The 14,265-nt window shown below is 41.4% G+C and overlaps 1 protein-coding gene across 20 annotated transcripts in view; it reads left to right on the forward strand.

The window, feature by feature from the left end:
- The window catches only part of TENM3 (teneurin transmembrane protein 3), a 1,343,587-nt gene that overhangs the window by 1,103,525 nt on the left and 225,797 nt on the right, over positions 1–14,265 (forward strand). The window contains exon 1 of one of the 20 annotated variants that reach the window (XM_066996189.1): positions 1,388–1,535. The exons of 18 other annotated variants lie outside the window; for them this stretch is intronic. The gene's annotated coding sequence lies outside the window, so the exon portion shown is untranslated. Of the gene's footprint in view, positions 1–1,387; positions 1,536–14,265 lie in introns of those variants that run through there. One more of the 20 variants, XM_066996194.1, reaches the window with a different exon arrangement.

The following is a 14,265-nucleotide window of genomic DNA, read 5'->3' on the forward strand; positions in this document are numbered from 1 at the left end:
GTTAGTGCTGTTGTGCATTTTTTCAGGATTTTTCCCCATTGTCAGCCAAGACTGCCATCATCAGGACTTGGCTACTTAGCTTATTATTTTCCCCCTTTTCACAGAATAATACTATTTCAGTCTGTGTAGTCTATGTTTCTCTTGGAAGTTGCAAGTGAGCACGTGGAAGTCCTAATTGTATAAGCTTTTTTTGAATATTATGAAATTTCTTATGAATAATACATCTAAAAACATGTGCTTTCATTGCAGCGTTCTACATAACACTGCTGAAACATAAATCTGGAGAGGTATTATTTTCCCTGGGGGTATTCTGTAGTCATTAACAATATCTCGACCGATTTTTGGCAAAATGTGGCTTCTGAGTAGCTGCTGGGATCACTTGGACCGTGTCAGGGACAAATCTTGTGCTAGGGTGAGGAGAGTGAAGGCTAGTCAGCATTAGCAGGGGTCCGAGGTGAAAAAAGCTTGATCCGAGAGGTTTGGTGGGAACTGCTGAGTACCAGTGTACTTTCTAAGGCAACCCAGAAAAAGATTCTTTGTGTGGTGATGTTGAGAGTAACGTTGGGGATATCGTTCCCGCAAATGTTTTCAAGGGTGTTGCGCGGGGGGGGGTAATAAATAATCTTCTTTTTTCCCGATTCTTTCACTGACGATAGGGGCACTAACTTCAGTTCGGTTACCAGCTGAAAGTAGGATATTCTGTTTCGAACGCGTGCCTTTGCAGCCGCAGATTTCCTAGCCACCCAGTCACTCTGGCTCTCCGCAGCACCTCGGAAATCAGGGGTGAGTACAGGGAGCGCCGTGGTGTGTACCGAATACTTGACAGCTTTCTACGGCCACCACCACACACAGGGCACCACCGCATGTGGTTCTGCGCCCGGTCCGAGCAGGCCGCAACCCCGAGGCTTTCACAAGGAGCAAGCTTTAATTTTATTCAATTTATTGAATTTGTCAAGTGGCGTGTGAGGAAAAACTCAGAAAGTGGGCGACAGAGGTGTGTGTGTGGGTGCACTCGGGCTGAAGGGCAGGTGGAGCGGGGTGGGGGGCAGGCCCCATGGCCGCTGTGCCGCCACCCGGGCGGGGCTCCCGGTCCGGCCCCGGGCCGAGGGGGGTCTCCCCGTCCCCCTCAGGAGGTTGCGGGAATCGGACGCCCCCCGGTGCGCGCCGGCCCCGTCTCCTTCCCGCCCGCCTCGCTGCGGCGAGCGGCTCCGCGGGGAAGTTTGCGCCTCGGTAAGTTTCTGCTCCGCGGGCGGCGCCGGGGGCCGGGGGTAGGGCTCGGGCCGGGCCCCCCCCTTCTCCGTGCCTCCCCCCGGAGCCCTCCCCAGCCCCTTCGGCGTCGCCGTCCCCGGCCGCGAAAGGGTTACGCGGCGCCAGGCCCAGCCCCCGCTTCCCGGCGGGGAGTCGCGGCGGCCGGGCTCAGCCTATCGCGGCGGCCGGCGGCGCGGGGCCGCGGGCGAGCGGGGCTCCGCCGGGCGCGGCGCCACAGACGGGGCCGGGCGGCGGCGCGGAGCGGCGCGGAGGGAGCCGAGGCGGAGGTGGGCGCGGGGCTGCGGGGGGCTGCGCGGGGCGGCTCGGGCTCCTCCGGCTCCTCCCCGGCTCCGCGGGCAGCCCCGCCGGGAGCGGAGCGGTGCGGAGCTGGGAGCGGAGCCGCCTCTCCCCCCGGTGCTCGCCGCGGGTGCGGTGGGGTCGGCTTTAGAGATCAGGGATGGAGGAGGCGAGAAGTTTTTATTAGTGTGTTTTTTTATTATTATTATTATTAATTTTATTTTCTGTATATTTTATTTCCGTAATTTGTACCCGAAGTGTCGCGTCTCCCTGTTGGAGCTAACTCTTATATAATGGGAAAAAAAAAAAAAAAAAAAAAAAACCAACAACCCAAACTACGAAGTGTTCCTAATTCCTGTGCCTCGCAGAGGCTCCGATACCTGCTCTGGCGGGGGGGCGGGTAGCTGGTTCAAAAGTCTCTAAAGAAAAACGTAACTTTACCACCGGGCAAATTCTGCAAACAAAACCGCGACGAAAAAAAAAAAAAAATCAGCCTGGCTGAATTCAAACGGAGCCGTGCAGCGCTTCGTTTGGAGTTTAGCGCGATCTTTGACGTTCGTGTAGGCACCTGAAGGAGAGAAAGGCGAGCTGAGCTGCGCTGCGCTGCGCTGGGGGAGCGCGGTGCTGCTGCGAGCGGCCGCATCCCCGCCTGCCTTCCACTGCCGGCGCGAGCTCCTTCTCCACACACCTAGCAAACGCTACGCATCGAGCACACGGCTGTGTCACCAAATCAGTCCGCAGCCTTAAAGCTTAACGTAATCAAATTCGTTGCCTAAAGATGGTGTAGCTGAAGATTTGATCCTTTTCCACTGAAGTGGAAATACTTTCAGTAATTGAAAGCAGATTCACGTCTGGAGTTGTACTAGCCAAGGTTTGCTTTTTTAAAATAAACCTTTTGTTCCCCAGCTTTAAATGTTTGAGCGAGCCATCCGGAGACCTGTTTGTTAATTGCTAGAGTAGACTTTAAGGAAGGATTTGGGGAAAAAAAAAAAAACTGAGAAAGGTACGTCAGCAGCTCCGTTTATTTGAAGTCATAATCTTTGTACTCCAGTGCATGAATGTACCGTTGCAGCTTTTGTGCCCGCTACATCTTAGTTTTTCTCTGTTAAATCACATGAACCTGAATGTGAACTGCCCATCTGCCTGTGGAGTGTGTGGTTTGTTGTTTTGGTGGTGGTGGTTTTGCGTGTTTTTTTTTTTAAACTGTCTTAGCTTATGTTCGCCTTACTTATCCCATTTACCATTGTTTTAACAGTTTATTAAACAAAAAGATTTGAACTTTGAAGGTTTGGAGGAATAATGATTTACTTCAGTAAACAAACCTGACACTTTGCAGTGGTAGCTCTTCTTTGTTAACTTTGCTCCTGTTTTCTGGCTGTTGCTGTGAAAATCTGGAGAAACCCTGCCTTCAGATACTTCAACAACAGGAGGGGCTTAGGATATGAACTACCAAACCCTCACACAAAGCCTGAGCTGCTTTCGAGCTGTGACCAGCTTTGAAGGTAGAGAACAATGAAGGGAGAGGAAGGGAATCACCTTCCCTCCAAAGCTCCCAGTCCGCAGAATAAATTCACTGAGAATGTGTGGAAAAGTTACTGAGGATGGCAAGAGTCACCTATCCATTAGTGTTTTAATTGCTTAATAGATGCAAGGAGGTGATTTCCTGATGTTAAATACAGGCTGTCATTAAGATAAGAATGTGTACATTTGCATAATTGTTCTCCATAAACCAGGTTTGTTTCCTTGAACTTCTTGGTGGCGTGCACGTAGCCTCCTTAGGTCACTTTTCCCTGTTTCTCTTAGAAAGAAGAATCTTTCAATACACACTCTGCTGAGTTGAGATGGAAGTGTTTGAGTAAGACATGGGAAAGGGAAGGTGTTCAAACCAGAACAGAAAATGTGGCTTTCCATTTTCCGTCCATCGCAGTGGGGTTCACAACTGTCAAACAGCTAACTTGCTAACTACCTCTGAGATGTTACAAAATTTTTTATTAATCGCTCTGCACATAGAAGGAGAATGGCCTAATATATGTCACAATGCAGTGTTTTCTTCCAAGGAGTTATCAAAAGGGTATGTTACAATTTAGCAGGCAATATCAACAACATAACCTTCACAAAAACATACAATGTTTGTTTAGACTTTTTGGCTTACTTGTCATTTGTACTTTCTAACCTTTCCGAGTAGAACTGAAGACACATGATGTAGTACATTCCATGCAGTATGGATTATTTTTTTTTCTTTTGAAGAAAACCAGCTAAAGCGGTAGCTATTTGAAAATGGCTTTGATGATTAGTGCTATAAAAAGGTGAAATGTTAGGTATGTGTTCATTTTAAACATCCGCAACGAGAATGTTGCGGAGCACCCATCAGTGCATGGTATAAGCTGACCCGAGCTAAAGACTTCTCTTGAGCTGTATTCTTGCATGTCTGATGTGCATGTGTGAAGGTTTATCAGGACTTACCAAATTACTGAAATGATCTGATAAGCAATTATGAGATCAGACTTTACAACTTCGGTTTCTGGAACTTGTTTTGCATCTTAGTTCACTTTCTGACCTAAACAAGGAAAAATTAAGGGGTCACAATAGGTGCAGTTTATACAACGTAGTCATTTTAGCAGTAATGTGAGAAAACAATATTGCACTTTATTGTTTCACAAATGAGATAAGTTGGTTTTCCTATCTTAGAGGCTTCACTCTGTATCGGTTTTAGAGACTGCCTGAAGAGGTAGTTATATGCATTAAAGAATAGCAAGGAGGATTCTGTATGTTCAGTGATTATTGTAGAGACTCAATACTGTGAGCTGCTGACCTCACTAATGATTGGGAGGTTTGTATGTCTGTTAGGTGTAAACACTTGAAGATTTTTATATGAAGTAAGAAATCATGATGAAATAACACATAAAATGCTTCTTTAGTTTTCCAACTGAAGTAATGTAAGCTTTTTAAAAGTTAGGGACGAATGGAAAAAAAATGGCACTTCTGTTCCTTTAGAAAGCTTCACATCTGTTAAACTCTGTATAGACTAGGTAGGTGGCCGAAACATAATGAATGGAAAATAATCACTCACCTTCTTTGCCTAATATTGAAAGAATTGGAAGTGCAATTATATAGGAAAACTTCAAAATTCGCTGTGGGTAAGAGCAAGCTGTGTAGTCTTCTTTTGGGGTTGGCTGGCAGCTGTTTATGGAAATGGAAGTAACTGTTTTGTCTAAACTGCTGTAAAGTTAGAGACTTTACAAAACAAGCCCTTTAAATCTAAGAAACTGGTGGAATTAGGATATCTAGAAACAGTATAGCATCCTAGTGGGATGTATATATAGGAAACAAACAGTGGTTTGGGGTTTTGGTTACAACTGGGTTACAATTTGGAGAGGTACTTCAGGTTTGCTTTTGGTTTGTTATATGCCATGGAAGAGATTTTGCCTGCCAATAACATAAGAATAATTACAAACTTCAGTTATTTGATGTGGTAATCGGTCGTGTTCAAAACACTGATTTTTGTATTTGGTATTAGAAGGAAAATTTACAGGCAGTTTATATTCTAGTATATTCAGAATTTGAAATTTGAGGCTGGTTTGAGAAATCTTTTGGTAAAAGATTTAACCAAACACCTAAACTCTGAAATTTAAAGCAAACTACCTGTACAACTCAATGTAATGTGGCCTGAAAAAACAGCAAGGGTAGATATTCTTGGTGTTTCCCAAGATCTGGGTTGTGGTAAAAGTCTGCTTAAATGTGATTAACAAGTTTGCCTGCTTTATTTTCTGTGGCAAAAGAGCAATTTTTGCAGTAGCAGTAAGCTCACATCTCTAGTATCATGTCAGTAGTGAGTTACGTGGTTTTATCTTTCTGATACAATTTGCTGTTCTGCCTCTTTCTGGCTCTCACAGAGGATTCAGACCTCTATAGCAGAATTTCAAAAATGCTTAAAAGAGAAAGAGATTTAGAAGAAGAAAAAAAAAGGAGAGATTAATCCAAAATAAGAGCTCTTGCATGTGACTACAAAAAAGCACATCCAACTGTTTTGCTTGGTTTTTCATTCTTTTTATCCAGTTTCAGTTGTTGCGAGTCCAAGTGCTATTGACGTGGGTTGTTTTTGTTTTTCTTTTCTTGGTGTGAAGACTTAGTGCTCCGGAGAATGCTGTGGGATGCCAAAATACATATGAATACAAATTGAAGAAGAAAGTAACTGCTGTTATAGATCAGGAGCATTTGGTCATTCTTCATCATTGTATAAACCATGACAAAACATTACCATCAGCTTCCAAACTGTCGTAACTGATTTTTAAACTATTTCAATTTGCATCTTTAGTATAGTTGCTGACCACACACAAAGGGGAAAAAAAAAAAAGAATAGAAATACTTTTATTAGAGCAGGTCTTTGTTTAATCGTGTAGACCTACTTTTTCATAAACCCAGATGTAATTGTACCAGTGTATGAATTACAGTCATTTCCCAACCTGCAGAAATTTTTGAGTTGTTAATTTTTGCAGAACGTTTTTCCTCTTAGCCAGAAACTGCGTTAAAGAAAAGACTGTTGTCCAGGGAGTTGTAAAAAGTAGTCTGGAAAACCTTTTATGTGCTTTCTTTTAAATAAAACAGAATTGCTTTATGTAACAAAGTTAACTTCATCAACCTTTTATAATTATTTAACCATTATTTCATTTTACCCCCTGCTCAAACATTATACATTAATGCAATAGACACCTGGCTGCGCTCTTAAAAGTTTATTTGTCTTTCAATTCCTGTGATAGTAGGGGGCAGTATATCTCCTTAATTATCTTTGTTCAGGGAAATGTTGAAAGGCCAGGGTAGTTAAACAAGGCCATTTGGATTTGCAATAAGGTCGAAGTCAGATGCAAGGAAAGTGGTTAAATGCATTATCATCTTATTGAGCACATCATCAGTAAAGTGACCTTGATGGAGGTGGAAAAAGCCATTTGGCTATTTTATGACAGCCACCTCTCTGCTGCCTTTATCCCTTCCAGAGAGTACTTCAAGTAGCACTACCATAATCTCCTCGTGTTGCTTTGAAATCTGATTTTTCTTAATTACAGCTAATGAGTTAGAGTCTGAAAATGGAAATGTACTTTTTTAATAGTGGCAAACTTTTGTACCTTGAATGTATCCAACGTATCCTTCAGCTTGGGTGGTACAGAAATATCTCTAAATGTCAAAGTGACCTTAATGTTGATTATTATATATCTGCCTTTAAGAATCTCTTAATGATATCATTGTTTTCTATTCACGAAAGGCTTTATTCTGCTGCTCTTTAAACTTATTCTAAGTTAGTATGAGGACAGACGAGCCAACTTTCAGCCTTAGCAGCAGGGATGCTGTTTGTTTTAGTGTTCGTGTATTTATGTTTTTATAAAGACAAATTATGGGAGGCCTGTGGCTAAGCTGGAAACAAATAGTTTAGAAAATGTGTAACTAGTGTTTAAATTCCAATGTCTGTTATGCTTGGTGATGGTAGTCAATACTGATGCCTTAAAAGCTCACAAAAGTGAAATTTCAGCTTTTGTCCATTAATTTACGTATTTAATCAAAGTACTCTAAAGTGCCCATCTTCCCCTCCCTTCTTTTTAGCTATGTTTTCTCATTCAAGAATTTCTTTATTTGTTTGGTTTAAAACTACGCTGGTTTGCAACAAACAATATAAGCCTAAATTTATGGCTTTGAAGATGCCTCGGTAGTAGGTGGTAATTCTTACAGTGCTCTCTTTACAGGCATTGCCATAATTATTAAGGGAATTTTAAAACAAATGTACAAAATAAAAGGGAAGGCCATAACATGAAAACTGGATCTAAATTTGAACACCTTAAGATATAGGTTAATTGGCTGAAGCTCATAGCAGAGCATTAAGAATGACTGGAGGCTAGAGGGAATGATTTATAAAAAAAGATTAAAAGAATTTTTTTTTTTTAAGTGTATATATAGCTTGGTCACATGGCTGCTATGCACTGGTGGAAGAACCATCTGCAAGATTTTTAAAGACTGTGTGGACTGAGGTGGTGTATCTAGATGCAAAAATAAAACAAAAAACTAAGGACTAAAAAGATCATCTGCATGTCAAGGCACTTTTTGTAATGGTAACATCCTGGAGGTTATGGAAAATAAGTCAGCACAATTGATGGAAGTCTCATTTTTTGAGAGAGTAAATATTAATTGTTTTATGGCTGAGCGTGGCTCTTACGCCTTTGGTTCCTAAGTTTTGATCAGATGTTGCTGTTTTGAAGATAAGTGTACTTACTTTCCACTTTGTGAATGATGATCTTTTATTCTTCAACATGTAGGTCATCTCCAAGAAGAGCTCAAGATTTGTCCTGTCATCACCTCTGTCTCTGGAGTTGGTAAAACTCAGAGTTGTGTCTCATCACAATTTGTTTTAAACCAGCATTATGCCTGGGTATGCCGTTACTTTTCTAGTAGCTTTTACTTCATATTCAGTCGATAAGATTTTAAAGTTGCCAGCTGCAAGCAACGTGTTGGTGTGGTCTTTAGCCCTGAACTGTAGTCACACTGCGTACTCACTGTTTAGTTTCAACCTCAGGGAGCCAACCATTTGGCTCCCCGAGGTTGTTTTTTGCAAAAGTTTGCTGATGAAACTGGGAGCTGGACTGAGCTAGAAGTACCTGATGCTCTTCCTCAGTTGCTGGGGTATTTCTCTTAACGCTATGTTCAGGTGGTGGCTGCTTGTTCTCAGAAGAGCAATTTTGAAAGCAGAGCATCCAGATGGAGGGAGGGTCTCTGCTTTCACGCACACCTTGCTCCTCACGGACATGCTCTGTTGATCTGGTTGCCTGTATGGTGGAATTGTACCTTCCCCTTGTAGTATAAGGAGTTTTATTTTCTTGCTCGTTAGTTACTCTTGTTTCTTCCTTAGCACTCTCCTGCTACTTACCCCGTGTTCTGCCACAGTGGGAAGAGTCTCCATGTGTGTTTCTGTGTACCCATGTGGAACACCAGTCTTTTGAAGGTACACGCATAGAGCCAGAGGTTGAAAATGTAGTTCTGCCTTCTCCTGTCAAACTTCCTTATTTATCAGGTAACTCCAAGAAGTTTGTCACACAGATAGGCCTGTCCATTGTCTTGTAATGATACCGAATCTCAAGATCTCTCCTATCAACTAAGAGACAAGCAGGGAGCTGATGGATATTGTGATGAAGAGGCTCGGAATGTTCCTTGACAAGCGTGCCAAAAATCACTGTCAATATTAGAGTCTTTTTCAAAGCCCAGAAGTACCTCAAAGAAATTTTCTGTTCCTCCCCCATCTTCCTCTTCATTTGTTCCCCTCGTGATCATGTTGGTTTATGGAGCCTGGCACATATTTCATTGCCAGGAGAGTTTCTTCTTAACAGCTGTCCTTTCTCCAAATCACACAGTAAGGTTCATGACATGAAATAAGCATCTTCAGAGCATCTCAAATAGTCTTATTCTGCAAGCCCTACGACTTCTTATTTTGTGTGAGACCCCCTGTATTTACCATTTGCTTTTTCCCCTGAGGTCAAGGAATCTCAAACTGACTTCTCAGACAGTTGGTTCCTCTCTGGGTGTAAAAACCTTCTCCCCAGCTGATTTTTTCTATCAGTGCCATTTGGGTAGTATTTCCACTTATTCCTCAGCAGCTCTGCCAACTTTTCACAGAAGAGACCTGTATATTATTTATCAATTCTCTTTTCTCATTTCTGCCCTCCAGCTTTTACATTACCCCCTCATCCTAGCTCTTTCTACTTAATCCTAATTTACTGCTGATCAGACCCATAGCAGCAGAATCAATTACATGAGGTGAAAAAAGAATAAAAATAAAAACCTACATCAGACAAACTTATGTTTTTGCCTTTGAGGTAATTGGTTTTGCTCGCAGTGATCTCAGTGAAACCGGGTAGAGCTGAGCTGCTTTATCTTGCTTGTATGTTGTCTGCCTTCTGAACAAAAGCAGGAATATCTGCCTTTGTTTCCTGTGGTGCATGTGTACCCCATAAAAACCAGGTAAGAAGTGGGTCTTTTGGAGTGCCGGGTTTCTCTCTGCAGCACAGCAGAGTGGGGCTAGAATATCCTCTTCGATTTTTTTCTTATTACGTGCAATGTTATATGTGGGCGGAGTTCCCATGCATGTTCTTGTGCTAAACACGGTCACTGTTAAACTTGCATGTGATGAACTACGTAAAGGTGTTTACTAAGAAGTATGAGAACAGACTGTGGGCCCTCTCTTAGCAGACAGAATTGCCATAGTTCCCTGGAATCGGGTTTATTGGGTATAGTCCATACAGAAATTATAACCTTTATTAACATAATTTTTAGACTGAGATGTGTTAGTCTGAAACAAGGTATGCATGCATGTATGCAGGTTTGCATTTTAACCAGGGAAGGAGTCCCCTGCACTCAGCTGGCTGATGTTCAACCTGTGTTTAGGGCTGTAACACAGTGACTTTTTAACATTATAGCTAATCCGTGCCAGAAACTGTTAAGAAGTGTCATAGAATTCAGTAGGTAAAAGGCCCTGGATGTCAATAAACCCAGAAGGCTGGCAAAGTGTTATTATGTGAAAAGTTCAGCTCTGTATTCCTGTTGGGAGCTGCGTGTAGGTGTAGGGTGCTGTGCTGCTGGTAGCACCCCAGAAGTGCTCCCTCCTTCCTCAGTTCTCCCAAAGCCTCCTGTATGGTGGAAGAGGGCAAGGAAGAGAGAAGAGACCAGCCAGGTCTCACTGTAGGGAGTAAAATCAGGTTGTGGAAGAAGAGACAGAGGCATAGTCTATGTCTGTACTAAGAAGGAGAGCAAGCCAAGGTCCATTTTCTGGCTCTGCTGGCACACGGTGCGAGCATCACGGCAGTGCACATCCCCTTCCACTAAAGTTCGTGTCACATGGACCAGCGGCTGTTCCCAATACACCCTTCCGTGCCTTGGGTGGGGTTACTGGGCAGAGCGCTGGTTGTCAGACACAGAGATTAAGGCAGGAAAACCTATCACTTAAAGGTTATCGATGCTTGTATGCAAGTGCTTGCACTCAGGCTGAACTGATCCTGTTCTGCGCTTCAGGCTCATCATGGTAGGGGTAAGAAGGAAAGAGCAAAGCAAAGGCTGTTGCAGGGATGCACCCATCTGCTTTAAACAAATTTGAGTTTGTCAAAAGCCATTAACACTTTTCAGCATAACAGTGCGAACTTAAATATGAATTCATCCTGTAGAAGAGTCTTTTTTTTTTTTTTTTTCCACATACCATCTCAGTTAGATCTGGATTTCTTTGTTCTTTCTGTCATGTTGGAGGTCTTTTCTTGGGCTGTCAGGGAGAGAACCCTTTTCAGTGTGGTCCTGACCTGGAGCAGATGTCCCACTTTACTTAAAAGATATCACTTATCTCAACTTTGCTAACATTTCATGCCACAGATTCACTTGCAGCTTTAGGGACATCCGTATTATGCTTTTGCGTCCAGGTTTCTTTGTCACATAGCTCTTAATTTAGGATCATGAGATCTATTAAAAAAGAAAAAAAAAAAAAAAGAATATGAACTGCTAGTTCCCCTTCAGCATGCATCTCGCTTGACTGGCTGCATGTGTAACTGCCTTTCACATGCCATTCCTGCAAGATTTGTTGCTCCTATACCAGTGAAATCAGCTTTAAAAAAAAAAAAAAAAGTTCATCTCTGCCTCATTTTCATGGACATTTCCTCATTTTTTGAAATACTTGAAAATATTGTGGCTCATATTAGTGATCACGTTTCCTTTCGTGAGATGATTAATCAGCATCAAAAGTTTTGATGTATTTTCTGCTGGGTGTGGATCTGCGTGATATATGTCTTAGTTGATAGAATCAAGTTCTTCTGCACACATACCATCCTGAAAGTAATAAACCTTTGTACCGTGATATTCCTGAGTGTAAATTGCTGCAATTGGATTTTAAGTTGGTTGAAAAAAAAATGTGTAAATACTCCCTTTTGGCTACCCATCTGAAGAGCCTAAAGAAATGCACACTACTCCTATGTCAATTATAACTCACACTAAATAAATTGATTCAATATCTCTCTGTGGCAGACAAATGACCTAGCAAGCTTTTTGGTTTGAACGAAGCTACATCTCCTTCTAAACACCTACCATTACTCTGTTCTTAAAAGAAAATGATGCGCATAGAAGCTAAAGTTTTGTAAAATAGTGGAATTTGCCAGCCGAGCTATTAATCAGTCATTTACGGCTCCCTCTTTCATTCAAATGCTGCCTCAGACCTCTGATCTAATTCTGCAGACAGAACTTCTGTCTTTGTCACTGATAACTCTGGTTAACTCTTCCCTACCTCAGCAGCATTAAAACGGAGAAAGGGAAAATATTTATTGACTTGGCATAGCCAAACAGGTAATGGGCAATTCACTGTGGCCAGCCTTTAGGATATGTCATGCTTTGAGGTGACACAGGGACTTTGTTGCTTTTGTAAGAATCTCCTGTGGTAAAACCCTTGCTGACTTGGTGGAAGGAGAGTTGGCTTATTGGTCTGAGCAGTTATGAAAATGTACCTATAGCAAAATAGCAATAATAACACATGCTTTTCTCTGAAGTATCCATGCTGTGGTTTGAAAAGCAAATTTTAAGAAGATACGTTCTTCCACATGATGAATTTGCCTCCGTACCTTATGTATAGTGTAAGTTGATGTGCCAGTGCAAGGAAAAGCAATAATCCCAGCAAAGGGGAACCAAAGTTTCATCTGTACTAAAATACGTAGAAGATTTTAGTATTTAATATTGATAGTGCATACACAGTTTATGGAATCAGTGTAATTACACATCTGTGGTTTAAGCAAACCAATATCAAATGAGTGAATATGCATGATATGTTAGCTGCATATATTTGTTTTTCTGATATTTTATTGTAATTTCCTGAGCCATGCCAAAGAGAAGACAATAAAAGATACTACTGTTTGTTTCCTGTAGCCTCAGATACCCATACCTAAAACCTCTGTGGCTGTGGGCTGTTTTGTCTATTAACAGAAAACCTGCAAGGAACTTAGATTTAGTCTCATAAGATCAGAGTCCTTACATCACTCAGAGCACACTTAGCATTGTTAGAACATATTATATGTATGTAAGTGTTGTTTGAGGAGTGCTTAATTAGACTTTATCATAATACTTGTGCATTGTGGCAGCTAAAGTTCTCCATGCAACGTGAACTTAGTTAAGAAACCTGTTGGAGGTCACTGATAGGATATGAAGTCTGAACCTGTGGAGTTTCTGTATCCTGCTGCAAAATTGGGATCAGTGTCCCCAAGTATTGTGGTTGGAGAAGACCTTCAAGGTCACCATGTCCAACCTAGAATTTTCTGTGATTCCTCTAAGAGAGTGTGAGCTAGTTAGTTGAGAGCATCCATCCCTGTTGCACTTGGATGTCTCTGCAAAGACACATCCCAGTGCTACCAGTTGCACGTTCCAGTACAGAGCTACCAAAGAAGGCCAGTTTAACTCTGGTACAGTTTAGTTTGGAAACCACGAATCCAGACTGCTAGGCCAAGGCATTAATTGTTTAAAAATTATTACAAATTGAAATATTAGTACCAATTATTAAAATAGCTTAGTCTCTTAAAGTTAACAAGCTGGAAGAAATCTGAAGCTGTTTTTTCCACCTTTAAAGATGAAATTTGTATGCAAGATGACTAGAATACCAAATCCCAGCCAGATGTGAATTATAACTGCAAAATTATGAATGCTTGAGAAACAGAGTGCATAGTGGAAATGACAGCTCTACGGCTCTAGTACAGGAATGCCAGGAGCTGCTGTAATAACTTAATGTGTAACATGCTATAAAATCAGAAATAAGCACCTGTATGTTTTCGTGTTGCAGAAGGTTATAGTAATGAGACGTGTTGCTCTGTAGACAAATTCCATGCTATGTCACAGCTACAGCACTAGCAGGTCTTCACATACCTGCAAGAGTAACTTAGTTTGTAATGAGGTGGTATATACAAAACTAGCAATCAGTTTTTTGCATTTTTTAAATATCCTTATTACAAACATCTGTAAAATTTGCTGTCTACTGAAGTAGAGTTCTGTGAAACAGACATCTTGTTTGTATTTAATGCATGTAATACCTTGCTTTTGCTTGCTCCTTCTCTGGTTAGTAACAAAATGTTTGTTTGTTTGTTTTATGGATTATGGTGCTGTTAATTGCATGTGCCATGAAAGCTTTGCAAAAGGGGAAAAAGCCATTTGCTGAAAGAGTTCTTACTGTTTTCTGAAGCATCTTCTGTCTTTCATACTTCATAATTGATCACAAGCACTCAAATGTTTGTTTTTTCTTCTGTCCTGAAACACTCTTGAAAGAAAGATTTTGAAAGCTCTTTTGCAGGAGTGGGGAAATGGGAATATTGTAAATTTCTTCATTCACGTAAAGGAAAAGGATGTTTCAGTTTGTTATTTTCATTGTCACACGTGAATAGTAAAATACAACCAATGCAATTAGGCGGCTGACTACAAGCTAATTTTATTGGATTGCTAAAGGTTAATAGTGTGGCTGTATTTCAAATCACACATAGGCTGAAATTATGACAACAGGTGTAGTAAAAACTGTAGTCACTGCTATCCCTAAAATAATATCCAATCATTTAACGACAAGAAATGTAGAAATCCAAATACCATATCCAAATAGGATATTCCTGATCCTGGTAAAGCACTTTGCTCCTATATTTCCTAGTAAAATTTAGGCATAATCTGAGTGGTGATTTTAGTACTTTGCTG

Source organism: Anser cygnoides, chromosome 4, assembly GCF_040182565.1.
Source record: "Anser cygnoides isolate HZ-2024a breed goose chromosome 4, Taihu_goose_T2T_genome, whole genome shotgun sequence".
In the NCBI taxonomy this organism is placed as follows: domain Eukaryota; kingdom Metazoa; phylum Chordata; class Aves; order Anseriformes; family Anatidae; genus Anser; species Anser cygnoides.